This window comes from Gopherus flavomarginatus, chromosome 10 (assembly GCF_025201925.1).
Source record: "Gopherus flavomarginatus isolate rGopFla2 chromosome 10, rGopFla2.mat.asm, whole genome shotgun sequence".
Lineage (NCBI taxonomy): Eukaryota > Metazoa > Chordata > Testudines > Testudinidae > Gopherus > Gopherus flavomarginatus.
Window position 1 is genome coordinate 74,747,998 of NC_066626.1, and position 20,511 is coordinate 74,768,508.

At 39.2% G+C, this 20,511-nt stretch overlaps 1 protein-coding gene and 1 pseudogene across 1 annotated transcript in view; one reads left to right on the forward strand and one right to left on the reverse strand.

Moving 5' to 3' along the window:
- LOC127030379 (fibrinogen-like protein 1-like protein) overlaps positions 1 to 19,005 on the forward strand; it is a 76,476-nt pseudogene extending 57,471 nt beyond the window's left edge.
- Positions 1 to 20,511, reverse strand: part of PTPN4 (protein tyrosine phosphatase non-receptor type 4) — a 229,483-nt gene that overhangs the window by 207,610 nt on the left and 1,362 nt on the right. Inside the window, exon 2 of the mRNA XM_050917015.1 lies at positions 20,372 to 20,470. The gene's annotated coding sequence lies outside the window, so the exon portion shown is untranslated. The remainder of the gene's footprint in view (positions 1 to 20,371; positions 20,471 to 20,511) is intronic.

The following is a 20,511-nucleotide window of genomic DNA, read 5'->3' on the forward strand; positions in this document are numbered from 1 at the left end:
CATCCTCCCCCCAGCCAAGAATTTGTCGTCCCGACAAATCACATTCCCTACTATACCAACTTATTGGTCCCCTCCAAAAGGCATTAGATAGCCCACTTTAGCTTTCACAAACCTGTGTGCTAAATGTATAGGCTCCTCACTAATCACCCCAGGTGCATTGTAAGTTAACCGTTTCACTGGTCTTATTACCCTGTCTCGCCTATTGAGAATCTCTGTTGCTATGGTAGGGAGGACATCCTCTTGAGTGACGGATGGGGAGGTTTCCTGTGAGTTCCCCTCAGATACTGGCATAGGCCCCTGCATTTCTAGTTCTAACAGTGGAGGGTCGCAGGTGCTCTGGACATCCTCCATCTGTATGTCACCACTGTCCAATAGCCTGTGTAAGTCATTACACGGGGGTCCCACCAGTGGCTCAGGAATGTCAGGAATGGGCCTAAATACTTCTGCCATAGGGTTTAGGGCCAGATATTAATTTAGTGCAAATCAATGCAGCTCCATTGATTTCAATGCCAATTTATACCAGCTGAGGTTCTAGTCCATTAACTTGTAAAATAACGTGATTTATGTTCCAATGGGAAAAACAGGTGGCAATGTTGTAAGTGCTGTGCTTTAATGGAAATAAACATTATTGATGAGTTATAGGAACCTGAAATAAATGTGCAAAAGATACATAGTGAGATGAATATTGTTTTCTTTTCAAATAAATCATTCCCCATTTACGCTGGAGTAGATATGAGCTATGGCATCAAGTCTTGTAGCTCTTTATCACTCTACACCTGTCATTTTGGTTTATTAGCTCTGAAAATCCTGCAAATATTAAACTAATATCCAGTACTGGTGGGGAACTCTGATCTTACAATGATCTTTTCCTCATGCCAATGTGTTATTCTCAGTATACTGTGTGATCAGAGAGAATACTTTAAAACCATGTCTGCAATGGAGGTAAGCTTTCAGGATAAGCACGTGTCTCTGCAGAATACAAAAGAAAAAGAGCATTGCATGCAACATATCCATCTGACCTGTCTACTGCACCTGATCATATCTCCAACTCCTACCCTATAGTGATCATTGCAAATGGAGGCCCAGATCCTCAGCTGCTGTAAACTGGTGCAGCTCCAAAGTCAGTGGAGCTAAGCTAGTTTATACCAGCTGAGAATCTGGCCCAGAAAGAGAAAACTCATATATAGATAGGATATGCTAGGGCCAAAACAGCATGCCTTCCCAAAAGAAAATTATGACACTCTAATCTGCCAAAGTTCTCAGATTGGATCAACAAAATAGTGGGTGAAAGAGAACTGGGTATCAGAGACCTGATTGACATAATTTAACTGGACTTTCAAAACAGTTCCTTGAAAAGGGTTATTTTAGGAAACTAATTAGTCACTGGGCAACTGAAATAATACATCAGAAACTGGCTAGAAAACTAAGATTAGGAATAATTGTTTCAATTTTCAAGCAAGGAAAAAGTTGACCAGGATGTGCCCTAGTGTTCCATATTAAGACTGACCTGTTTTAATACATTTGTTAAGGAACCGGAAAAGACAATGAGTAGTGAGGTAGCAAATTTTGCAGATGACAAAAAATTATTAGAGATGCGCAGTGAGCTCCTCCTTGGGAATTCTTGGAGAATCCCTTTTCCCCTGTTCTTTTAATCTACTTTTTTCCACTGAGTCCATCGCTGTGGTATCAGAGCATTTTCTGAAAGTTATGTTGCAGAACCCAAGGAATCAGTTGTTAATCACCCAACCCTTAAGAATATATCTAATGACTGCAGACAGTTGCTCTTTACTGGGGACAGCCATTGTTTTTTCTGTTTGAATAGCAAAAACAAACACACCCATAAAATATTCCCCTCACAGTTTTGAGTATTTCATTGTATACAGAAGTTTATGAATTTACAGGCACATGTCAATAGGCGTCACTGATTCTGGGTCCCACTTAAGTCCATGGGGAGTATGAATACTTCACACCTCTCAAAAGCAGATCCAAAGCGTGTCTAATTGGCAACCCCCAACGTCAGTGGCAATTTTTGAACATTTTGGCCAGCGACTTTGACATTTAATCATTGATCTGTTGAACGCAAAGCTCTACGGAACCTCTTTAAGAAAAAGAGATAAAAACAGAGCAGTACCAAGACTAGTGAAACTGAAGCAAAGCACTAAAGAGTTGATTTTCCAGAGGTGCTGTGTACCCAGAATCTCAACTGAGGTAAAATAGAATTGTGGGTACTCAGCACCTCTGAAAACCAGATCGTACATGCACAAGTCTCGTGAGCCATTATTAATCTCAGACACCGGGTCATTGTACTCTTAAAATTTAAGACACAAATGTTCACTGCAATGGGCAGGGATTTGATCACAGCCAAATCTCAAGGTATCATTCTGAATAAACATATCCTCAGTGTATCGCCACGTTCAAAAGCTGCATCACATCTTTGCCCTATCATATAAGAACTTCAAGAGGCAGCTGAGGTGCAATTTGGAACATTCATGCTTTAGAAGAGTGTATCTTGTGTCTTCTACTTCCCCATATAACGTTTTCTGCCCAGTGAGCACTGATTTGGATCTGGGTCACAAAACAGCAAGTACATATGGCAACTGAACTGTTCATTCTAAATTTGGCAAAGTGTTAGGATTTCTTCACCTACTGTGCAAAGAGAAAAAGCCCTAGTCTCCATAAGAAACTGCAGGAAAGTGCACATATTTGGTATATCTAACCTAAATGCCTCACTCCAAGATATTCTTTGAAAAATCATTTAAAAGAAACTCCAGTTTGGTAGCAGGCAGTTCCACAAATGTTTCCCCAGTTTTGGTCACTGAATTATACTTGTAACTGGTAGGCAAAGGATTATGGGTCAATTTTTATATCTTCGGCTGCTGTAAATTGCTGTAGCTCCACTGAAATAACTGAAGCACTGTTGATTTACACCAGCTGGGTCAACGGAACGACACTGATTACACTAGCTGAGGATCTAGCCTGGAGCCTTCTTTCTCTTTGAAGATTTTTTTATTTTATTATTTTTTTAAATCCGAGTGTGCACAATAGACGATTGCATTAAAAAAACTCAGAATATTAAGAGGACAAATTAATGGTCTATTCACTTTTAAATCATAAGATTTGATTAAGCTGTAAATTAGAGAAAATTTTTTAAAAACTGCAATACTGGGGTCAAATTGTGCCACTCTTAAGGTTTGGATGGGAATAGGTCTAGATCAATGCTACCAGAGAAAGAATAGTGAGAGCATGTATTCTGGCTGCCCCAAGAATAACCCTATGAGCAGATTATTTCTGCCAGGGCTAAGAGTAATGTGCATAGCAGAGGAATAAGGACATAGACTAGTGGGATAATCACTTCCACTTTGCACACCAGCCTCTTACAACAGCTTTTTTATGTATACTCTCAGTCCACAGTCAGAATTTGGCCTGATGTAATGTCACATTTTGGCAATTTTCTCTGATGTACCAGTTCAAGCTCCCTCCCCTAACTGCATTTGCAGAAAAGTCAGCACAAGTTGCAACAAACTTGATTTTTTTTATTTTTATTTTTTTAAAAAGCACTTTTGTGATTCAAGGGATTCAGGCTTGGAATGTCGTGATGCCCCTCACAATGCCATACTAGGACCAGAGCTCAGAAGTTCACGGACAGAAGGCAAAAAGCTTAGTGTCAACTTCTAATAAAAATCCTGAGGTTAATGCAGTGAACCCTGACGCAGTTACAAAGAGTGATATATATCAGGAAAACAGATGTAACACACAAGCCAAGCAGCCCCACTGCAGATTTCAGAGGGAGAGAGGCTGATAACCTGCAAAAGCAATAGCTATACTATTTGTACCAAAGTAATATGTCATCATCACTGCTGAGGGTCTGTCTCCCAGGAGGAACAGAAGACATTCAAACAAGACCAAGGAGGACACTGGTTCTGTTTGACAACATTCAGTAAGCTATGTTCATGTATTTACAGAACAAACACATGCCCACCCCATCACGGACAGTGACAAAACACAATCAGACACCAGGTGGCAAATTCACCAGAGCGCAGAAGGAAGTGTTTCGAGAACAGCTAGTGGCCATGAGAAAGCTCTCCCGCTCGGGTCAGTGATAGCCGTTACTGAGAGATGTCCAATAACGGACAGAATAATCCTGTAGGAAGATTCAGGTCATCTGCCTTGACCTCCCTCCTAGGTCTCTGTTTTACTAATTGGCTCCATTAGTTTGTGTAGTTACTTTGGATTAATACTATATTTTATCTGCATTTGATTTTTAAAAAATTAGAAGATATATTAGTAGTTAATAACCCTTTAAGATGAATGGAGCAGTTCATGCCTCTCAGAGTTATCGTTTCAGGCTCATAACCAAGTCAGGCAGAAATAACTGCACTGATTACATTCAGATCACATTTTCAAGATTTTATTCACAACTGTGAAGTTTAGTAACCATTTCCCCCCAATAAAAGCTTAGATTTTGTTGCCATAATATGATTTTGTGACCCAGGGCCTTAGCACGTGTCCATAGTACCTGTTTAATCTAGTCCTAACTACTGTGTTCCACATATTGAGCTGCAAAGTAAAATTTAGCACACATAAGGGCAGACAAGATACATTGGATAACACAGAAATAACATTTTAACCTTGAAATTTACATCTATATAGTAACAGTAGTTGGAACTTTTGTCCACCCCTGCAAAGACTTTCTTTTTCCCAGCTATATTTGGGGGAAAATATCCCATCAGTGCTTGGCTTGGGGTAGCCAAAACAAACATTCAAGATTTTTCCTCAGAAACCGGTCTGGCCTAAACCTGACTTTTCAAGAGATAATCTGTTTTTGGACTCTCAGCACAAAGTCAAAGAGGTGAGAAAACCAAGTTCTGTGGCAATAGTTCTGACTTAAGGAAATAAAAAAATCAGCTGGTTTTAAATGTAGTCTGTGACACTGGTAACATGTCCATGACACCCCAGAAAGAATTACAGAAATCCTAGTGCTAGTTGTGTGTCTGATGTATACCAGAAGTCAGGGCAACCTCATCTTGACATGCATCCCTGAGGGAAACATTGGTCCTCAGAACGGAGTGTTTCCTGTCAGCTTCCATGCCAAATCACCTTTTATCAAGCTTCCCTCTGCAAGCACATCTGCTTCCAAAGACAAGTTATTATTTGTCAAAAGGAAAACAAGACAAGGGAAGAGCGGGAAGGGGGAAGCTTTCAGAGAAGCTAGCTAGGTTCAAGTTTTAAATCTGCTGCCTGTTCATTTCATTGGATGACCCCTGGTCCTTTTGTAATGAAAAGGGGTAAATAGCACTTCTTTATTCACTTTCTCCACACCATTCTTGGTTTTACAGACCTCTATCATATCCCCCCTTAGTCATCTCTTTTCTAAGCAGCACAATCTCAGACCAATGAGCCATCAGCATTTTTTGTGGGGGTCTGAGTAGTTTATTGATCTGCTTTAACAATCACTTAAAATAGTTTTCAAACTAAGGGTGCTAGTTCCATCATATGGAGATGTACTCAGGGAATCAGAAGTTAGTGAGTGAAAAGACAAAAATCATCTTCACTAGCACTCTATCCAGTCTAATGTAGATTGTTCCCTACTGTACATTTTCTAGTGTGCTATCCAATCTCCTTCTAACAGGTCTCAAGTAATGGGACTACCACTATTTTCCTGGGAAATTTATTTCACAGATCAAATTCCAGTTTAGATTTATTTCCTGTATTTTCTAGCCTAAATTTACATCCTCTGAATTTCATTCCAATACTCCTAAATACAAAAGAATGGGGAGGGAAAAAAACCCAAAATAAATATTTTGTGAAAAATTTCTTTAATTCCTCGCTCCTCCATTTGAAGTTCCAAGAAGCCAGCTAGTTCTATTGATAGATATAGTCCCTTGGGTCACGCTAAAGCTCTCTCCATCCTTGGACTTTATGCCTTTCAAATACTTGATGACAGTTATTTTCCCTTCTTAATCATCATATAGGCAACCTATATCTATTTGTTTCTTTTAATCTTGCTTCAGAAATAATTTCCTCTAGCTCTTCAAAGCCTTTTGATGCTCTTCCCGTCTAATTTGTTTAGATCTTTCTAATACTGAGATGCTCTCAGATGAAGGCAGGAAAACTGAAGTTAAATGAAGTTACAGTAGGGATGAATTTGGTGGATTGTTTGTCCAATATACATCATAATGAAATTCAACAACATAGCAAGATCTAGAGAAGTGGAGCGGCAGGTGTAAAATGAATAGTCACTGTCATGTTTTGGGTGCAACCTAGGCCAGTGAGAAGTTGTGTCACCACATGCCCCATAACCCTGGATGTCTTAAATGCTTTGCTGCAGTGGCTCACAGACTGGATACTAACAGCCAGCAGACAGGCATGAAGTTCCTTGGATGCTGGGCAGCCCTGGTTCGGAGCTCTGACCCCAGCATCCTGCCTACACAACAATAGGCCCACCCTTGTATTCACCATCTTTGGTTACTACTTGCAGGCTGACCCCAACATACCCCTAGTACTAAATTTCCCTAAAACTGCCTGCCTTGTAACATCCAATCCTCCCCTGGAACATTCAGAGGAGTAAAAAGGTCCATTGGTCCTTTACAGAGACAAAAGCACCGTAACTTCTTGTTTTAACTGGAGATAATAATCACTTAAAGTCAAACACAGTACGGGGTTGATTTATAATAAAAATAAAACAATCTTTTTTAATCAAAGAGAGAGAGGTTTTAAGTGAGTTCAAGTATAAAGGATAAGGACAAAATGGTTACAAGCAAATAAAATAAAATATGCTTCCTAGTGGCCAAGACTTAACAAGCTACAGCTTTGGTTCAAGGTATCTTTCTTACTAATCCTTTTGCTTTCCAGCCATAGCTGCCTTTACCTCAGTCAGGACCTTCCATAGTAGCACAAAGAGCTGGTTTCCCTTGTCTTTCTAAGTGAAAGTTCTTAGACTAAGCAGGTTTCTCACATATATTCAGTTCCGAGAGACTTCAACCCTCTTGGTTGAAGGACTCATCTTAGTTTGCAAGAGCTCTGGCCTGTTGTGTCTGTCCAGTGATGAATGTTAAGATGGATTCTTCTCTCTCCTTTTATCTTCCCAAACTTACTGTTTTATCCTCAGATTCAGGATGACCTCATGCTTTTCTTCCCTTCCTGTGGACTTTCCACCTCTCTGCTGATTTATATGTAAACAGGGCTTCTGTTGTTTTTGATCACCCTTTGCTTCATTTCACTGGTAGATAACTGCCTTTCCTCTTGTCTTAGAGAAAACCTGTTTCTCCCTTTGTTTGGTCACAGACTTTAAAGCAGAATATCAGTGAGTATCTATGTTTCCTCTAGAGTTAATACATATATTTTACAATAATATCACCAGTGTCTCATTACTTTTCATAAAAGACCTTAATAGATATACTTTTATAATACAGTATACAGTCAGTTGATTCAATTACTTATAATTTGAGTATCAAACTCCCTGTCTTTATAGTCCAGTAAACCATTCTCAGATAAAGTTCCTTTTCTCAATCTGGGAAGAGATGTCATGCAGGTTGGTGAAGACTTCATGCTAGTTCCTTCCCTGCTGATGATAACAGTCATTATCTCTTCCCCTGTTAGCTTGATGGCTTTGTTTACCTTTTATGTAAATAAACCTTTATTGTCTCTGCCTGATAACCAGGTTGGTTAGGCATTCCATTGTCTAGGGCAGACTGGGCTTATGCATTACTTGCCAAACACATTTTAAGACCATAATTCTATCAAATATCCTTAACTCTCTGTACCCACCTCATACATACATCATGCAAGAATATTAAAGCTCAGTGAGTTATTAGTTTTCCAATGATATATTACATGCCATCTTTTGGGTATATATCATGACAGTGTGTTAGTGAGTATGTGAGGCCTGACAAGAATTTCTGACAAATAGCAATGAACCACCAATGGACCTTTGTCACAATCATATTTTCGTGCTAATCTCTATGAAACAGCTATTAAAATACTTCCTTGAAGCATCATATGATTTCCTGGTTTTGATCCAGCCTCCTTTCCAGTATCATGAAAAACAATTACTTTACCATTTTGTGTGATGATGATGAATTTGAGAACCTTGTTATCCCCCCTTTATGAGGCATAGTTATCCTCTGTTAGCCCAATAAACTATGCTATAACAAGAAAGTAAATAATGTTGACAAATTGAGCATCTGTGAAGGTACATTTTTTCAGATTTACAAATATGTACATTGAAGTTAATCAGTGACCGGCTTAGTCATCATGCACCTTAATCTCTTAGCATAAAACATAAATCAGAAACCTGACATTCTATTTTCTCCTTCTGAATTTAGCCTCAAAACACTGTATGTTTATTAAGAGGACAGTTGTAGAAGAAGCATGGAAGCCATTTCCAAATAATGCATGCATTTGTGGCCTTTTCCGGTTTCCCAAAAAATGTATTCCTGTAATATCCTGCTAGCTGCATTTGCAGTTCTTTTTCTGAGCTGCACACCCAATTCAGCGTTAGAGAAGAATAAAGACGTTTGGAAGAAACGTATGGTAAAGGATATTGATGCAACTCACAACTTGGATGATGTTATATACAGGAGAGGTAAGAACAGCCTTTGTCTTTCCAGCCATTTAATATATTTTAAGGCCAAAGTGGAACATTATGAGCACCTAGTTGGACCTCCTGCAGTAACACAGGCCATAGAATTTCACCCAGTAATTCCTGCTGTGGCAGGAATTGTTCTTCCCTATGATGTAAGTGAACAGTATCGATCTCAACAGCAATCAAACACAACCAAACTAGAGCATACCTTTGAGAAAGGCAATTGATCTTGACTTAAAATCTCCATGTGATGATAAATTTACCACTTCCTTTGGTAAGATGCTTCAATAGTTAACTACCCTTGGGGTTGAAAAGTTGTCTCTTATTTCCAATTTGAGTTTTTCAATCAATGGATCTTGTTAGAATTCAGAATTTCTGGGGCGGGGGGTCAAGATGTGAATGAACAGAACTTTCCACATTTGCTTGACAGAATATAAAACAAAAAACCTCTGGGACCACTGCCTTTTATTTTCCTGTGGCAACTTCCAATCATTGTAGGAATATAATGAATGCCTAAACATTAAGAATTTATGTTTGCTGCCTCAGATGAACATAATTCTCAACTATTATTAATGAGAAACTATAAAACATACTTTATGTTTTATGCTCAAATTACATGGAGCTTCCAAAACCCATAAATACTTCTGTCTATTGGTATCTATGGAGAATTATATAACATACTTTTATAATATAGCCAACGAGAGGGGATGGCACACATTTAATTTAAGAAGAGCTCTTATAAGGAAAAATCTGTCTACAGAAAAACTCTTCTCCTGCTCTGTTTTAAAAAATATTTAAATATATATGCCCCTACTCTAGCTAGGAAATAAAGAAGGGTTTTAAAAACTGGCATCATTATTTACAATGCAGCTTGATCTTTATTTTCTATCTCCTTTAAGAAACTGAACCAGGATTTCAATTTATAGTAATTCACTTCTTGTTTAAAAATGAACACAGCTTCAGAGTAGCATAATGTATAGGGCTTTATCATACACTCACATCCATTAACTCTCTTTATATATATTCACAGTGAAACAATTTACTAGCTTTCACCTTTGGAAACATGGGTTTGAGTCTGAGATCACAAATTAAGGCCCTGGTGCCTGTCTGATGTAATTGGGTTTAGCTCCACTGAGTTTAGTGGCAATCCAATTTTGCAAAATTCCATCTGTCCAATTGCCTAAGATGGGAGGGATGAATTATTTAATTTATTTATTTTGACAGGCAAATTTGAGGGCATCAGCAGCGAGTGGGAGGGTCAACCATTATTTAGGAGAGCCTGCAGAGAGGCTCATGAGGTCCTATTCTGATCGCTATCATACTGGTATAAACTATGAGTAATCCCACTGTAGAGTACAGAGATGCACCGGTGTAAAAATGGCAGAAGTGAGGCAGACTCCAACCAGTTAGTTGAAGGAGAAAAGAAGACAAAACAATGTGTGACAGAACAAGGAGGGGAACCTTTGTCTGGGGAGTAGGTTGTGGAGGAGACCTGGCCACGGAGTCTTTGTGTTGGGAGGAATAATATATAATTGGTCTGGGCTGGTGGGCTCATTGGTCTGGGCCAATAAATGTTATGACAGTTTTGAAAGGTCAGCCTAATCCCTAGTGGGAATTTGTCCTCATGACAAAGACACCACCCGGGTTGGTATAGTTAACTGTAACTATGCAGTGAGTGCAAAGACTAGAATAGCAAGCCATGAAGGAAAATATCCCAGAAATTAGATGCAAGTTCTAAAAACCTATTGCTATTCTGGAACAGTGTGCAGTTATGTAAGTAAAGGAACTTAAATATTTCCAATGAATAATAATAAAGGGATGAGCGATTATTCCATTTGGTTCTACATAACTTTTTCTTCTTGATATTTAAATCCTCACTGCTGCAACAGTCTCTTGAAAGAATATTTTGCCAACAGCGAATATAAAATTTCCTTGAACAAGAAACCTGTGATGTGCTCATCCTAAAGAACTGTGAAAAGTGAGACAAAAATAGCAAAAGAGAAAATGGGCTTTTGCTTCTTTTCAGCAAATGGGAAACTAATGTAGAACTCTCCTCCCCCTCTAAAATACCCCAAATGGAAAGGTATAAGAAGCTCATAAACAGTTTGATGGAACAGCCAGTGTAACCAGCTTGGAAGTCAGGCTCCAGATAATAACTTAGTGATAATGTATTGGGATAAATTCTGTTCCCATTTACTTTATACGCTGGAGAGATTGTGCCAGCTGCAATCCCACCTCTAGCGCTCCCTTGGATGGCCTGGCTTTATACCAGCCTCTAACAAAGGTTTCTGCCTTACTAGGACAACGTGAGTATTTATACTGCCCCACAGCATCCAAGTGCCTTTAGCATACAAAATGCCCTAGGTATCAATTAACTCTTTTTGCACAATATTCATTAGTCTGGCAGGTGAAGTAATATGTCCTTAGTGAGTATAAAACGAGCGAGAAAACCCTGAAATCTTCAGTCAATAGAAATATTCCCATTGCCTTCGGGCTTGATTATGGTGGCAGCATCTTAATGGCCACTAGGGGCCAATGACTCCAACCACACAGCAGGCACCAAAATATAGCAAACTGCACTGGAGACAAGAACAGCAGCACAATAATATCCTCAACAGACTTGGTTAAAATATACTTTTTTTGTGGGAAATTTTGAAACATTTTCATTTTCCCTGCAAATTTCCCAAAATTATTTTTGCTTTTCCAACCAAAAAAACTAAATCCAATTCTTCAGCTTTCAAAAATCCCAAACTGAAATATTTTATCAAAAACAATGAAAAATGTTAACTTCAACCCCTTCCGCTCCTTCCCACCAGAAAATTTTGACCAAAATAAATATTTTTCCAATTGGTCAAAGAAACATTTTTCATTGCAAAATGATTTAAACCAAAACAACCTTCAACCAGCTCTAATCTACTGAAAATAAGCCCTGATGTATTATTGCCACCATTCATTAAAAACAAACATTTAAAATCAAGACGACACAATCTGCTGAGCAAAGTTTCAGAACCTTGTTTGAATGAGATACAGTGGATAGCACGATGAGCCGGTAGGCAGAGTTGCACAGGAATGAGAAATGCAAAGGAACTGAGAATGAAGAAACAACATTCCCACTGGAAAATTATTCTAGCAGATGACAGAAATCAGAGTTGACAGGAACCAGCAGGTCTGCACTTACTTTACTATGCTGAGTTATCAAAGTGTTTTAGATATTAAACTTTGCACTTAAAAAAAAAGATTTTGTATGCTATGCAATGACAACTGCATGTATTTCACTTGATGGCTTGAGAGGTTGTATAGTTTCACAGTAGCTCCTCCAATTACCTCTGTATCCGGAGGTGTAATCTGACAGCAATATTCTTCACTGTGAATCACAAAGAGAAGCACAATACTGTATTACTTAGTACTTACTACGGTCGGATCCAAAGTCCATTGATTTTTTTGGGGGGACAGAAAACTGAGTTTCAATTAAATGAAATATTTCAGTAAGAGCATCTGCCTTCAGCAGCAAGTACATTTTTGGGGGGTCAAAAAACTGACCAATTGTGATTTGGAAATGTTGCCACGGTGCCTCATGCTCCCCTTGTCCTCTATGGGCCAGGCTCCCTGGCTGGATTACATCTCCTCCGATTCATCATAGACATGTGCCTTCCATATGAACCGCCTCCCCTCGCCAAAGAGATAGTGGTGCTCCACAGGAGAGGTGATCTGACCAGGAAGCATGGCCAATAACAGGAGCACGAAGCAACTGGATTACAACTCCCATGAAGCCCGGCAGCAGCATTGTGAATCAAAATATTTTGGATTTCAATTTTTCACCAAAACCTCAAAAATTTCTGCAGAAACCCTCCTCCCATTCTCTGACCAGCTTTAATTATTATTCTCACTTAATAGGTTTGGGACAGAGAGAGACTGAGGCACACAGAAAGGCTGTGGCAGAGCTGGGATGTGCATGTGTACTTGTAATGAAAAATATTAATAAAGAATTATTTACTAGTCACTGTTCAGCTTTCTTTTAGGATTTGTCAAACAAGTTACAGCTTAATTCCTTTACAAGAATTTTATTGCTTGTGTGTGTGTTCATAACAACCTCGTTTCCGTAACAATCAAATTCAGCCTCTCAATCCCTCCTCTCTCCCTCGCCCCCCCAGTACCATCTCTTCTGGGATCCTAATTATTTCTTCCTTCCTAGGTTAACATGCATCTACTTAGTAGTACTTCGTTTCTTCCAGCTATACACATTTCCTGCTGGGATGAATGTAAATCAGTGAACACTTGCCAGGTGCATTGGGCTGCTTGCAACTTTATTATATTTTATCTGAAAATGAGTATTTGTGCCACATGCAGCACAAAGCTTTAAAAAGGCAAGACCTCACCTATGTGGCCTGCTCGGAAGTCCCACTGGAATCAGGGTGGATAAAAATCAATGATTTAAAAAAAAAAAAACCACAAAAACTAGATTTTTTTAAATTTAAATTGGATTTTTTTTTTATAAAATGCTTGAGGAAAAACGTATCTAAAGATATTTTAATTAAGATATCTTTGAGCTATAATTATCTCATCATGGAATAGGGATTATAAATTCTAATTTTATAGTATGAGACAATATATTCACGTAATGTTTAAGAAAAGTTTTGTAAATGAGTTCCAATACTTCATGGATTGGGATCCAATCTTATGGAGTTCTACAGGCTTCTGTACATATTGTTTAGGTTAATCTTTCTATCTACCCAATGAGACTCAGTGCTCAGTCTAGAAGATACCATCAGAGATGCTTAGTTTTGCAGTTCTCAAACTGTGGATTTGTCTCTCCAGAGGTAACATGCTTGTTAACAGCAAAAATGTTTTTAAATAAATAAATAATATATAGAGGTGAGAAATAACAGACCTCAACCCTACTGTCCCTCTGCAAATCTGTGTACACAGAGTCACTCTCTTACTTCTCTCTAAAAGTGCAAAGTTTCAAAAAGTTCAATGAATAGAAGATTGTTGGGGGCGGAACAGATCTGGACAAGGACAAGAAGTCTGGATATAAATATGAGAAGTGAGCGGCATATGCTTGTTTTGTTAAAATATTATGTGTTTGCTGCTGAAGAAAGAAGTCCAGAACACTTAATGCTGTTGTTTTAGTTAAATAAAACAATTTAAATGTCTGTCTGGTGATGTTCTCCTCCTGATACAGCATGGCAAGAAAATCCTCCAACTATTAATGATTAACCTGTTGAATTGGAGATAGTTCACCCCTCAATGACTTCATAAACATCTCTCAATGTTTCAATTACTTTTGGTAAATGAAATAACCAAACAATCATTCATTTTCTGATATAGCTGTAAAACGAATCTGAAAAAATTTCAAAAATAAATCAGTTTAAAAATGTATAGTGTGTACCTTCTAAAAATGAAACCTACATCTATCTCTGTGAAGAATCTGTATTAAGGTTATAACAACCAACAAGTATGCACTTTTATGTAGAAAATCATGATTAAATCGAGTCTTCCTGACTAGTGATTTAAATCATGATTTAAATCAATTTGATTTTAAATCAAATCCACCCTGACTAGAATTCAGTATGGATCAATTTCACGATATACCCCACATTTTTGTCTGTATGACTGCGGTTTAATAGGGATGGCTGTTTCATGTACTGGGGATGCCTTCAGTTGATTTAGCTGTGCTTAGGCCTACTGTACAGCAGGTTTTAATTTGAAATGGTTTCTGTAAGTTTTCTCCTTTAATTAAAGGGGTCCATCCCACAGCTGTGAGTCAGGCAGAAAGTAATGTTTTGATTCACCCCAATTTAATTTGCTCCTTCTATGCCAACCACACATGCTGTCTGTTTTGATGGTCATCTCACAGCTGCTATTGCTACAGGCAGTGGGCAAGCAGCAAATTCCTCTTAATGGAGAAAAGGGCATTCCTATTAAGAAGTTTCTATTGTGACAGAGGCTGTGACACATTACTGCAGAAATATTCTGGTTCCTTGCGGTAATGTCACATGATTCCTTTCTCACATGGCACCAGGACAGGAGATCTGTACTTACGGCCGCCATCTCCAATGTTCAGTATTGTTTTCCGAGAAGCCAACAGGGAAGCTCTATTCGCTTAGCTGCTGTAAGCAGAGCCATGTGAATTTTTTTTCCCGCAGCAAAAAGTAAATTAACAGAGAGATGCATTTTTCGGGGCAGCCAAACTATTTGCAAATTCAAGCCAAATTTGGTGAACCGTTCTTTTCTGACAAAACAGATTGTTTTTTTTAAAGTCACAATGCTTTGTTATCACCCTTTCAAAATAAAACCTTTTGACTTTTCTTTTTTAAATGATTTTGTTTAGAAAATTGGCTAAATAAAAAAAGCAAAAACACCCCAAAATGACACAGAACAACAATATGTTGTGGCACTATGCACCATATTCTTCCTAGAGATATTATGATATTAATATGGCATAATTAAGATGTGTTCTACGCAAGCTTAGTCATGTGAGGTATCATTGGAAAGGTTATGATTTACTGAATATGATTATCTTATTTATAGGCATTTATCATTTCTGTATCGAAGTTAGGAATATTGACTATGTAACCATTACAAGTGGGTTTACACCTGGGGAACGCGCACCAGACAGAATGTGATCAAACTGGATGGGCCATTAGGGAGAACAATAGGACTTTGAAGATGCTAATCTCTCACCTTTCTGACAAGCTTCCTGGGATGCTGCTTTGACACTGCAGAGTCATGTGATCATGTCACCTGGTACTGGACTCCATCTTGGACAACTAGTATTTTTCCACTAATAGCGGGTGGGGATCAAACTGGGAAATAAAAGGATTCCCACCATATGTAAATCCAATTTAAGGCAGGGGAGTGAGTTAATCAAGGGTCATTCTTCACTGAATCCTCACCCAGGATGACTCCTGGAAACATCTAGGAAACATCTAAGAAACAAAGGGGGGAGGGGAAAAGAGCTGAGCCCAAGCTAGAAAAAGGTGTCTGCCCTGTAAAATAAATGCCTACAACAACATTTAGGGTGAGCAATTACTACTGGTAACCAGTTTCTTTAATGTAGTAAGCTTAGTTTGCATGTTTGTTTTATTTGTTCAGTAACCTGCTTTGATCCATTTGCTATCCCTTATAATCACTTAAAATCTATCTTTGGTAGTTAATAAACTTATTTTTTCCCTTTAAACGAGTTTGTGGAATTCATAACTGGGGGACAAAAAGCTGTGCAGATCTCCCTCCACACTGAGGGAGGTTGCGAATTTCATGAACTTATGCTGTACAGTTTTCTGTGCAGAGCAAGACTATACATATTTTGGGTTTACTCTCCAGAGGGGGAGTGCACTAAGTGCTGGGCAGTCCCTAGCTGTTTTCCCAAACAGAACTGATTTTAGTGTCTGTGTCTTTCTGTAGCTGGGTGTGTCCCTACCTGTGTTTGTGCTGGAGGAGGGCTTGAGGGCCTGGCTCAGGAGGGCAGTGCAAGGGGCCCCGACTGGTGGAACTGGAAGGCTCAGTGGTATCCCAGTATATCAGATGGCACCCTGGAGTGGGGGGTAACCCATCACATGTATGCTTTTTCATTTGTAAGAAAAACCCAGTTTGTTTAAAAATGAATCAAAACTTTTCAAACCAAACCAAAAAATAAAACAAAAAAAACAGTCAGTCAGCTTTAGTTATCATTGAACATCATTTTTCTGTCTAAACAGAGTAATCCCAATTTGTTTAGTACTTACATAGAATAGCTAACTAGGAATGAACTTAAATTCCATCACTTCTCCATCATGCTCATTGCCCTAGAATGACTCATCTTCATCTTCCTTAATTCTCCAGAAGAAATGCTATCCAGCCTTGAGACTTGTCTACACTTGCATTTTAGAGAGCTCTAATTTGCTGGCTCAGGGGAGGGAAAAATCACAACCCCTCAGCGCAGCAAGCTTGAGCGCTTTAAAGCTCTGGTGTGAACAGGCTCTGAGCGCTGGGAGCTATTCTCCTCGTGGAGGTGGATTACCACGAGTGCTGGGAGTGCTCTCGCAGCACCACTTTGAAGTTTCTAGTGTAGATGCAGCCTTACTGGTTTTCGATCATCTCTCAAGCTTATTAGTGATCCAAAATAGTATCTTAAATTAAGTGACTGTTGAACATTTTAAAATCTCTCCTTTTATACTAAGTGGTGGCAAAATTTAAGAACCTATTTTAGTGATTTTATTGTCCATTTCCTTTAATGCTGTATAGACTTCACCCTTTAATGATATTTTTATTCAGGCCGGAAAATGACTCTGAATTTGTATGAATGGCCTCTTCTTTCATTAGAGTTGTTCTGTAGGCTCTAATATCTTAGGTTTTGCTCCTTTTTAAAATTTGCCTTCCTATCTTCATTTTTCCCAACCATCCATTTAAATTAAACCCCTGGTTATTTTCTCTAACATTGTACAAGAGTCCAGGAACTCATTTCCTTATGCCTGCATTATAAATATTTACAGAAAAGCAGCTTATTTTTAATCCAATTCCCCATAAACCATAACATTTTAACTCTAGATCTAGTGCAGATTTCATTATAATGCTAACCACAAACTCTGATTTTCTGAAGTCCCCAACATCAGTGTCTGAAGATGCCTCTATTTTTATCATCCAGCTCCCACTGGTATGGAAGGTCAGGACTCATATAGCTATTTCCATACTCAAGACTGGGAATCTTGTCTTTGTCATACACACTAGTTGGCCCAGTTCTGTAATCACTCTGTGGAGCTTCTGTTGACTTCCACACACACACACACGGCTCCTACATTCAAGATAGGTAGCTATCCCCTGCAGAAACAGCCATGCTAACAAAGACCATTCCAAGATCCAAGCCTCTCCAAAGCTCAGGGGAATTTAAATTAGCCGTTTTGGTTTGAGCTCTATCTTTGTTTTATATGGGCAGCTCAGTAACAAGAATGATGCTCAGATGCCATGGGGATGGGTGCCAGTGTAAGAACTGAGGTAGAGATACACAGATAGAGGAGGACAACTGCTGCTACTTCTGCAAGAAGCTGCTCCTTGGAAAGCCAGATCATGTACTGTTAAAAAAATAATTACACTTACTGAACTCTACATGCCAAAGCAGGTTACCTGAACAGCTGATGAGAGAACAATGAAGCATTTACAGGCCCTTGAAGTTTCTAAAGAGACCTGTTGCATTGCAGTTATAGAGTAAGCAGCTGGAAAAACACATTACTACCACTGAGGCTTTATAGTTACATAAGAGCAGTCAGTGCCTGCAGGCACTTAAGACAAGACTGTGCTAAGCCAGGGTAGCAGGCAGGCAGCTTTCTTTAATTTTTTTTAATTGCTCTATTTGCTGACTTGCAATTAATCTGAAGGCAGGTCTCCATTCCCCCGGTGCACTGAGTATTTAGTATGGAGTAATTGTGTAACACCAAACAAACAAAAAGTGGCCTAGTGCGTTTTGTGGATTCTGGTGGAGTTACACCGTGAAGAATCTGACATAATGGGCTAAATTCTGAGTTATATTCCAAATCTAGGTCTCCCCACTTTACAGGCAATGCACTTCAGTCTTGACCTTTACTACTTCTGTTTATGTTAGCTTTAAGCTTATTCTGAGAAGAGACAAAGCAATTTAGCTTTGAGTTTTAGAATCAGCCAATCTACAACTTCTTTTATTCCTCAGCTTTCCCTTGACAGCCACAACACTGAACTCACCTGGTCAGAAGCCTGGATAACTGACAAATATGGCTTTGGCGACTTAGAGGGAGATCACTGGCTTGGCAATATGTTTATCAACCTCATCACCAAGCAAAAATGGTACAAAGTCTGGATAAATTCAGTTGATGCCCAGAGCAGGCACAAACATGCAGAATACGACAGCTTTGACATCAGAGACGAGGAAGATTTTTACCAGCTGAAGTTAGGGACGTACGAGGATAATGCGGGAGATTCTCTTAGCTCATCCAGAACCAAGAACATGCATGATAACATGAGATTTTCAGCTAAGGATACTTATAATTACAGGACAAGTTTGGAAAATTGTGCAGATGTTAGTGGAGGGGGGCAGGTGGTACGATTCCTATTATGATGTCCAGCTGAACTGCACGGGTGGCCTTCACTGGCAGACCTTCTGCGACAGCGACTGTAGAAAATCAAGCGTGCTACTGAAGCCCATTCATATGTATTGCAACAGGGTTTAGAACACACTCCCATCCTGGTACACTGTAATCTGATGAGCTGATGCAAAGTTTAATAGAAAAATAAAAATGCAGACTCATGCTACCTTATGTTCTGTGAGCTACAGGGTTCTCCGCTTTCCTTACGGAAAGGGTGTCTGATTTTGATTCTTCTGCTAATAAAAATGTCTTTATAGCATGGTAAACCTCTCTGATCACATTCAACTGTCAGTAAGGAGCAAGCAACAGTGCAAATGGTACCAAACCCAATACAATTATTTTTCATCTAGCACACATGCTGTGCAGTGTCTTTTACCCAAAGTCAAATATTTCTAAGTCAAGTTACTTGATATTAAGGGAAAATTCCAGCAATTTGTCATCAAAATCCCCCCCCCCCCCCCAAAATAAACACATACATAAAATCTCTCTGACATACAAGTTGCTGATGAAGTATGAATATTCCTTTGGCTGGGCTCACAGCCCGTGGTGGCTATGGGTACAGACAATTTAGGAAAGCATGAGCTCCACTGCTTGGTGTAGTCATTTGCACTAGTGGAGAGTGGGTGTAAAATGCTACATCATCAGAATGGTGGCATTTCACACTGACTTTGTGCTGGGAAAAACAACTACATGTGGTCCAGGGCAACGGAGAATCAGGTCCATTCTTTCTCTTAGATTAAAAGGGTTCTTGGAGTGCTGCTGTTTTTAGGGAAGTTTGAATCTGTTTTGAAAGAGCCGCCCGCCTGCCAACAAACGTGCTTAGCTTTGCTTTTACTCTCCTTTGAGGTATATTTGTTTTTCTTTAATAATTATAAAATCTAGCTCTTATATAATATGCTTTTCACCAGCCAATCTCAAAGCACTTTAGGAAGGTCAATATCATCTTCACTTTACAGAGGGTGAAACTGAGGCACACACAGAGGTGAAATGACTTACCCAAGGTCACCCAGCAGCAGAGACAGGAATAGAACCCAAAGCTCCAGAGTCCCAGTCCCATGCTCCAGCCACTACGGCCACACTTTATAGAAAGAAGCTTTAAAGAATACAATCTGTTTCCTAAATACCCTGTATTCCTCAAAACCTGTCCCCCTTCCTTTAGCCTAATTTTTGTCCAAATGCCAGGTTCCCTGCCCAAATCCTCCAGTTTCACCCAATATATACTTACAGCTCTCCCCAGCCTTGCTTTTCCACCAAACATTTAACGACTCACCCAACCTCACAACACTGGTGTTAGCCTCGCTCACTCAGCTCTTCCTACCAGCCTCCCCCAATTACACTTCAGATGCAAAGCGACATAATGAAAATTAATTATTTCCATAAAGATTCCAACTCACTTAAAACAAAATGGTAAAAACCCTGTTCAAAGCACCTTGCTTCTCCCATGCAAATTAATGGGGAGAGCAAGTTTTTTCCTGTCTTAATTTATCAATAGGCAGCAAGATGGCAGCTCCCACATTCTGAGTAAGTTGAAAATGGAAGAGTTAATGACTCTCTTGACTTTTAGCCACAGCTCTGAATTGGGGATAAGGAGAAGCTGCCTCACACCAGCTGGACCACTCGGAGACACTGTCCCTTACAGCATAATCGGCACAAAAAAAAAAAAATGTAATTCACGAGCAGAATGAGAGCAACTTACACTGTGTTGTCTAGTCCAGGGGTAGGCAACCTGCGGCACGCAAGCTGATTTTCAGTGGCACTCACACTGCCTGGGTCCTGGCCACCAGTCCGGGGGGCTCTACATTTTAATTTAATTTTAAATGAAGCTTCTTAAACATT